Source organism: Bison bison, unplaced genomic scaffold (assembly GCF_000754665.1).
Source record: "Bison bison bison isolate TAMUID 2011002044 unplaced genomic scaffold, Bison_UMD1.0 scf7180017864063, whole genome shotgun sequence".
In the NCBI taxonomy this organism is placed as follows: Eukaryota; Metazoa; Chordata; class Mammalia; order Artiodactyla; family Bovidae; genus Bison; species Bison bison.
This window is the reverse complement of record NW_011494635.1, coordinates 13,640,042-13,648,259: the sequence shown is the minus strand read 5'-3', so window position 1 is coordinate 13,648,259 and position 8,218 is coordinate 13,640,042. Positions and strand designations below refer to the sequence as shown.

General features: G+C 43.0%; 2 protein-coding genes across 5 annotated transcripts in view; both read right to left on the bottom strand.

The window, feature by feature from the left end:
• UBOX5 (U-box domain containing 5) overlaps positions 1–6,322 on the bottom strand; it is a 47,019-nt gene extending 40,697 nt beyond the window's left edge. For 3 of the 4 annotated variants that reach the window (XM_010836499.1, XM_010836502.1, XM_010836503.1), the window contains exon 1: positions 4,438–4,520. The gene's annotated coding sequence lies outside the window, so the exon portion shown is untranslated. Of the gene's footprint in view, positions 1–4,437; positions 4,521–6,239 lie in introns of those variants that run through there. The other variant, XM_010836500.1, reaches the window with a different exon arrangement.
• FASTKD5 (FAST kinase domains 5) overlaps positions 1–6,330 on the bottom strand; it is a 10,265-nt gene extending 3,935 nt beyond the window's left edge. Inside the window, exons 1-2 of the mRNA XM_010836504.1 lie at positions 6,240–6,330; positions 4,438–4,545 (exon numbers count right to left, since the gene is read on the bottom strand). The gene's annotated coding sequence lies outside the window, so the exon portion shown is untranslated. The remainder of the gene's footprint in view (positions 1–4,437; positions 4,546–6,239) is intronic.
• Between the last annotated feature and the right edge of the window lie 1,888 nt (positions 6,331–8,218).

The window sequence follows — 8,218 nt, the reverse complement described above, 5'->3', positions numbered from 1 at the left end:
TTCATGGGTGAGACACAAAGAGCATTTCCAAGCTGGGCTCAGGGAACACCAATTCATGCAACTGCCCTGCTGACAACAAGGGGAGCAGCAGAGCTTTCCTCTGGAGGAGGCATATTAGCAATGCTTCCAGTGAGTCAGGTGTTGATTATTCTGCCTGAGAGCAGCACAAGTTCTACTTTTCTTCTACAGCAGAAACCATGACAGGCTATGAAAATGACTCTGCCATACTCTTGCTTTCAATGCTTACTGTCTCTCCTTCTGCTTGAGAAATGCCAAGGCCTCACAAGCAAAACTCAGGGAGCCCTAAGATGCCAAGATATGGACCAGACACAGCTCATGATGCAGAAAATCCCATGAAGGTTCTGAAGGTGCCAGAATGATTTTCTGAAATGCCTAAGCAACTCCCCTGTCAGTCCCTTCCTTCTGGAGCCCATAGCATAAGAAACAGAGGACTGCAGGGCAGGTTAGAGGCTTTTTTCAAGTAGCCCAGCCACACAGGCTTCTCTGGATGGCAGGAAGGTATGCTCCTAATTTCTTTGTGAACCAAAACAGAATTCTTTCACACCAAATCTTTATACACTTAGTTCCATACTGTGGCCTGTGAACCATTCTCCCACCAAGTTTCAATCTGTGGGTCCAGATGCTATAGATCCAGTGTTAGCAAACTATGGCCCGGAGCCCAAATCCAGCCCTCATCTGTTTTTGTAAGTAAAGTTTTAACATTGCCAGGCTATTTGTTAAATGCTTTAAATGCTGTCTATGGAGGCATTCTCACTACAAGAGCAGAGTTGAGTAATTCTAGCAGAGAATATATGGCTTGCAAAGCATAAAATATTTACTATCTGGCCCTTTACAGAAAAAGTTTGCTATAGACCATTAGCTTACTCCTATGAATGCAAATGGCCAACTTTTTAAAAATTAGAAGACATCAGGAAAATAGTACTGAAGTGATTTTTTTTTCTTTAACATTTGATACTTAAAGATGATACTTTTTTTCTTTAACAGATGATACTTAAAGATTTATGCCTCAAAACGGAATCTCAATTAACACTGCACCTCACGTATGGTGGGAACAAAGGAGAAACCAAGTAATGGAACTCTTTAGTTGACAGAACAAGGCTTTTAAGAGTACCTGTTTTGGAACCTGTTGTGGACACGACTGAGTAACTGAACTGAAGTGAACTGAACTGAATCTAAATTTAGGTCAGCGCAACGTCCAACCAAAGCAATTGTTCAAAGTCCTCCTTCTCATCTTGAGAACTAGATCTGAAGAAATAACTTTCATAAAAAGACAAATTTTTTTTTTATAATAACAAAAAACCTGAAAATCCATGTCTTTTCAGAAGGAGTAACCTGGTTTACAGAATAAGCATGTGTCAGGCATCAACACATGGAAAGATTTATACAAATAGTCGGTGGAACAAACAGAACAAGTGACATCACTTAAAATACACCTATATAAAAGGAAAGTATATAGCTGTTAGGAGACTTTCTGCTACACCTTTGACAAATTAACTTTTTCTCCTTTTTAGTAGGATTAAAACTGTTAAATAGAAGAATACATAGATTAATTTAACAAATACTTTTATAACTAATACAACTTTAAAAGCACATTATTTAAGTAACTTCAATTAATATCACCTAAGATTACTTAATGAGATTAGTGTATGTGGTCCTGAAATGAAGAACCATTTCTTGCATCATCAATGCTTGACTGGTATAGATCCAGTGTTTTGAATTATGTGGCTCTTTCTGATTTGCAAAAATACAGGTTAAGGGACTTTCCTGGTGGTCCAATGATTAAGACCCCATGCTTCCAATGCAGGAGTTGCATGTTGGATCCCTGGTCTGGGAACTAGGATCCCACAAGAACAAGAGCCACAACTGTTTTAGGGTCTCTACTGTGCCAAGCCCTGAATAAGCAGTTTCATCTGCATCAGTTCCAATTCTTACCTTTTTGCAAGGTAGGTTTTTATATCTCCATATTGTTGATAAGGAAAAAGAGTCTTCACAAGATTAAGAAACCTGATGAAGATTACACAGCTAAGGGACAAAATGGGGTTTGACATCAAAGATTATCTGATTCCAAATCCCACATTGTTAGTGTATTGGAGAGACAAAATGGGAGGTCAGATTTCAGACAGGAGGGTGGGGGCAGGGAGAGCAAATAATGTATAGGGTTTCCAGGTGCCAGGAAGCTGGAGTGTTAGAACTGGAGGGTTAGGTAAGCTCAAAAGCCCCTCATACCTTTAACAGTCTAAGATCCTAGCTATCACTAGTAATTACTACTTATAAAAAGAACAAAAAGAAGACATCAAAGACAAAAATCTACATGAAGGAATGAGTTTACAAGATGCCCCAGTATCAAGGTAAGGAGAACTATCATAATTGAAGATGTGAAAGTTGGCAAGAGAGATATGGAATCCGGAATTTACAGTTCAACATAGAAGGGAAGTAAAGAGAAACCCCAGGAATAATGATAAAGATTCCAGGACTACAGCTGTGAACAGACACAAAGAGCAACTAGTTTATGCTAGAAGAGATGAATATTACACAGGAGAGGAGACTGACATTTCTGATGGATAATCTGAGGATAAACAAGTAATTTGTTTAGTCACTAAGTTGTTGTGTCCAACTCTTTTGCAACCCCATGGACTGTAGCCAGCCAGACTCCTCTGTCCATGGGATTTCCCAGCTAAGAACATGGGAGTGGGTTGCCATTTCCTTCTCCAGGGGATCTTCCCAACCCAGGGATCGAACCCACGGCTCCTACATTGGCAGATGACTTCTTTACTGCTGAGCCAATAAGTAATAGGTAGATGGAAAACCAAGCCAATAAGAGCAACAAAAATTATTAACTCCAAACAATACAAAAAAGTTGTACAAGAATTGTTATATTATACTCCTTGCTCAGCTGTAAATAATATTTACATAATCTTACTAATATAAACCTTGAATATCCGTTTAAACAAAAATTTTGAGCAAACTATACTGGGAGGTTAAAGGGAGGGGAAAAAGAGGGAAACTGAACAGTAATACAAGAGACCTAGAGCATCCAAGTCCATAACAAAGAAGTCAAAAGATTTTATGGACATAGAGATGTTCTAGAAATCAAGAAATAGAAATACAAATGTTATTTATTTAGAGTACACCAATGAATACCAAAAGAAACAAACAAATAGTTGAAAAGTGTCTCTGGAGAACAAAAATGGAGTTAATACTTAGTGTTATAAGATCTGTCAAACTATTTGCCTTTTTTTTTTTGCCACGCCATGCAGCTTATGAAATCTTAGTTCCTGAACCAGGGATTGAACCTGCGGTGTGGGCAGTGAAAGCTCCAAGTCCTAACCACAGTGCCACCAAGGAATTTAACTATATAAGCCATGCACACATATAACTTTGAAAAAATTAAATTTACAAAAAGGATGTTCTAACAAGAAACTGTTCTTCAAGAAGACAACCAGTGAATAGATAAAGTAACCTAAATACTCAAGAAAAAGGTTGAAAAGTTATTTTCAGTATAAGCACTTCCTACTGTCTGTAGAACTTCTCTATGGATGCCCAGTAATGAACGATGACAAACTAATCTTAGAGCCATGCAGACACAAACTGCAAATGGCAGTTAGCTACTCACTTTTCTGCCATGCAACTTTTAGCAGAGACACTATATCTGCTGCTGCTAAGTCGCTTCAGTCATGTCCGACTCTGTGAGACCCCACTGATGGCAGCTCACGAGGCCCCCCCCCCGTCCCTGGGATTCTCCAGACAAGAACACTGGAGTGGGTTGCCATTTCCTTCTCCAATGCAGGAAAGTGAAAAGTGAAAGTGAAGTCGCTCAGTCGTGTCAGACTTTGCGACCCCATGGACTGCAGCCTACCAGGCTCCTCCGTCCATGGGATTTTCTAGGCAAGAGTACTGGAGTGGGGTCCCATCGCCTTCTCCTACACTATATCTGCGTATACAGAAATGAAATACAACCACTTTAGAAGATGAGTAATGAGTAGTGTAGAGAAGAAAAGGGAAGAAACACAAGGAAGATATAGAATGAATAAAGCAGAAGAGTGGGGAGAAAAGGCACTACAAAGAAAAAGAGGCCAGGATGTTTTGCCTAGAGACAAACACAGAGGAGAGTTAGTTCCTCCTTATTTAAGGGTTCCCAAAGAATCCATAAGAAAGCTGGAAAGAGAACACTAAGAGATGCCCAATTGGTTAACTCCTCATGTCTCCTCTAAAGGTTCAAATTTATGTGACATCATTTCACAAAGTCCCTTTCCTAGCGTAAATGCCCCAAGGATACTCCCCTCCCCATCTCCTCTTTAGGGGTCCTAAAGAACCAGAGTGGAGCCTTAGACACCACTGGACCAACCACGGCTGTTCTGAAAGACACTGCCCAAACCACCCTGAATGATGTGATTTCACAAGAGCGAGAAATCTTACCTTTCCACCTTCCAGGTACAGGTCTGAGCAAGGCCGAATAGCTTCGTTTTAAACTACAGTCCAGAAGTTAGAGGAGGGGAGCCAGGCGGAGGAAGGCAGCCATGCTAACTGTAGATTAAGTATATGACACCCTCAGCATATTCAATTTACCAGATACCAGATCTCAATTCTGATTTGATTCTTTTGCTAGAAAAACTTAACCCACTTATGTCCTGATAAAATTCTAAAATTACCACAAATAAAGGGATACTTCAAACTCCACTTTCGTCTTATCAAATAATGTGTTGAGTAGTCCTGAGAATTAAAAAAACAAAAAACTGATTTTCTCTCGGCGCTGGAGTCTACGAGAGGATTGACAAAATCCCAACAGGTAAAGTATCTGCATCCACAATCATGTGAAAACATTTCCAAACAAACAGTTCAAGTACCCATCACTTTTAGGACAACCAAATATTTGATTTTATCGGTTTTCCTATATTTGCAAGACTGCATAGTATGGTATTTCAGAAAAGTGAAGGGGAAACATCAGAATCCTTTGGTATCAAAGTTGACTTATTTGCATGCCGAACGATAAGGCCTTACTGGGGACCTGAAAATATAAACTTATGAATGGGGAAGAAAACCATACTGACAAATTAAATTAGGCCTGTATAACAGCCAAATGCCTTGCTTTTTCAGTTGTATTATGTAGCATGGAGTTTTTCAATTTTATTCTGGTCTACCAGGCAGTAGCAAATTCATCCCAGAGCTTGCCTAAGGCCATTCAGAGCACTGAGGCACAAAATCTAGGCGACTCACAGAATGTGAGTAAAGCACAGAAAACATAAATTCAGATTCCAGCAGCAACAAATGACTAAAGCACAGAGGTTATAGTGCTCCAACTCCACAGGATGAAGAACCTCCAGGAGTCTGCTCTAAGTGGGTAATGAAGCATCACCTGAGGAGGCCCATGAATATAACTGGTATGGAGAGGCCCCAAAGCTCCCAGAGTTAGCAGAGAAGAGCTGTGTCATGGTTTGTACAGAAAGAAAAATGGCAATTATTTTTCTTATCCCCAGACATAAAAAAACGGAGGGAGATACCCATAATATCCTTAGGCTTGTGTAACCAGAAAACTATCTGTTTAAAAAAAAAAGGCGGGGGGAGGGTATATATCTCGTATTGCTATTTACTTTAGACTCAACCTGTCCCAGGTACTAAGCAAATACCGCAGGGCCTTGCTACTAAAAGTGCAGCCTGTGGAGGAACAGCATCAACCTCACCTGGAAAATGGTGAGAAACGCAGAATCTCGGGTCCCACCCCAGACTTACAGACTCCAAATCTCCAAATTTCCAGGTGAATCGCATACATTGAAGTGGGATAAGAGGAGCGGCAAAATATTTCATTACGTTCTCACAAAAGCCCTGTGAAACAAGTACTGTTATTCGTCTCACAGAGGAAAAATCAAGGTATAAGTAAGAAGTGGTAGTGGTAGTCGTTTAGACCTGTCCGACTCTTTGCGACCCCATGGACTGTAGCCTGCTAGGCTCCTCTGTCTATGTAATTCTCTAGGCAAAAATACTGAAGTGGGTTGTCAATCTCTTCTCCATGGGATCTTCCAGACCCAGGGATTGAACCCGGATCTCCTACATTGCAGGCAGATTCTTTACCATCTGATCCATAAGCCGCTTACCAAAGGCCACAGGACTCCAGGTATCCGAGGTTCTCCCTAGAGCTGGGCCTGGGGAGCTCAGGCCTGGAAGCGCGGCCCAACTCGGCAGGGAGCGCCGCCACGGCCTCCTCCCCGGCCGCCGTCACTCACCTGAGCTTGGCGAGTGCGGGCGACGCAACAGCACTCGCCACTCTCGCAGGCTGCGGAACCACGACGACTCCTCCAGCTTCACCCTGGCCTCACAGCCCCCACTTCCGGTGAGCTGCCCGCTACTTCCGGTTGCTGATCGAGTGACGGGTGCGGCCGAGGCTCAAAAGACTCTGTCAGCGTTTTCCAAGGACGTTTTTCCACGGGAAGACGTCACTGCGGAGCCAGGACCTGCGGAGGGAAAACCCCGCAGTGGACGGATCGCTGTGGAAGTCACTGAATAGCCTAGATACAGGTTCGAATCTCAAACCGCTACTCAGGGTTCTGTGGCCTTGGCGAAGTCCTGTAAATTCTCTAAGCCAGATTTCTCGTCTGCACAGAGTGCTCTCAGGAGGAGAGTTAGTGATGGATAGACGAACCTGTTAGGAGAAATGGATTTGAAGAGCTGGTTGAGGCGGCCAGAGCTTTGGCAGATGAGCCAGGGTGGTCTTCCACCTCCTCAAGTAGCGGGGCTCCCACCTGAGTGAGTATGGGCAATTAGGCAGGGAAGAGACTCTCGGGACTTCCAGGAGGACTTGGCAGCAGACGGCCCGTACTTTGAGGCACTGGAGACTGCTGATCAGGGTGGTCACACCTCGTCGGTGCCTTAAAGGGCTGTGAGGGGGACCTGAGGAATGGTGCTCCCTCCAGGGCACCATCTTGACAGGTAAACAAAATCAATGTAAGGAGGACACTTCACTGCGAGTGGCAAGCCTGGCATCCCAACTCCTGAGCTCTGTGGAGCGCACTGTTTGCCTCAGGGTGCGCATTTGAGGCCCTAGACCACTGACACCCCTTCTCAGAGAATGTTCTCTCACTGAAGCCAGATCACTGAGTTGCTGATTATGACCATCCTTGCCAGCAGAACTGAGAACGAGCCTAGGAGATGAAATAAACCGTAATTTCTCCTCAGCAGCTGTGACAACCCGTTCCTCTTTGCCAAATACTCAACTTCTCAGCCTCCCTTGAAGTGGGAAGAGCATCCGATTCAGTTCCAGCCCACAAAATTTAAAGGGATGAAAAAAAAATTTTAAGGGAAGGATGGTGGGAAGTTTCTGGGAAAGCATTTACTTTTTTGATAAAGTGCTGCTGCCTCAGTCAATTCACAGAACTGTGACTGCAGCCTTGTGGCATGGAGAGAACAACATGCAAAGGATGGGAGGAGGATGAAAAGTCTAGGTCCTTGATGAACCCAACATCTCTGACACTTAGAGCATACTTATGTCCAGACTGTATCAGGTGAAGAAAAATAAACCACTCTTTGGGGTCCTGTAAATCAGGTTGTGTTACTTGTGGCAGAGTACATTCTTAATTGAGGAGCTTTGTGAGCCTAACCAAAGGAATTATAAACATGCTTGAAGCACTTGAAGCACACGTGGGTCCCTTCTGTCTTTGGAGCCACACTACTAATTACAAACTGATTTTTAGCCTTCATATCTATATGTTCTGCCCTCACACGTGGGCTAATCAGGATGCTCCAGACTATCCTGCATCACCTTCCTTCTGACCAACAGTCTAGTATCCAAGTTCTGAGCTGGAACTAGCTGGAAACCCTTTTGGCAACAGTCTGAACTGAAGAGAAAGCCCCTTCAGGCAGAAAAGTGGGAGCACTACTCTTCCTGGACAACATGGAGGAGATTGGTCTTTGATCCAACCTCCTGGCATGGCCCAGTGAGCACCTCCGGTCTCATGTCTCCTCTGGAGTGTTTATTCCAGCTTTGCCCTCCACACTCCCCTCACCCAGCCTCACCTCCCACACCTGCAAACACAAGCATGCCAAAAAAGTGCCACTCAAGAGGCTTTCTCCATTTTATTTCTTTGGGAAAAGAAAACGAAGTCTTTCCATCACATATGGTAGAGATATATATTTATATATATTTATATATAATTTCTTTTGTGGTTGGAAATCCCAAAGCTGAGTCTGTTCATTTTTTTCTACTTTT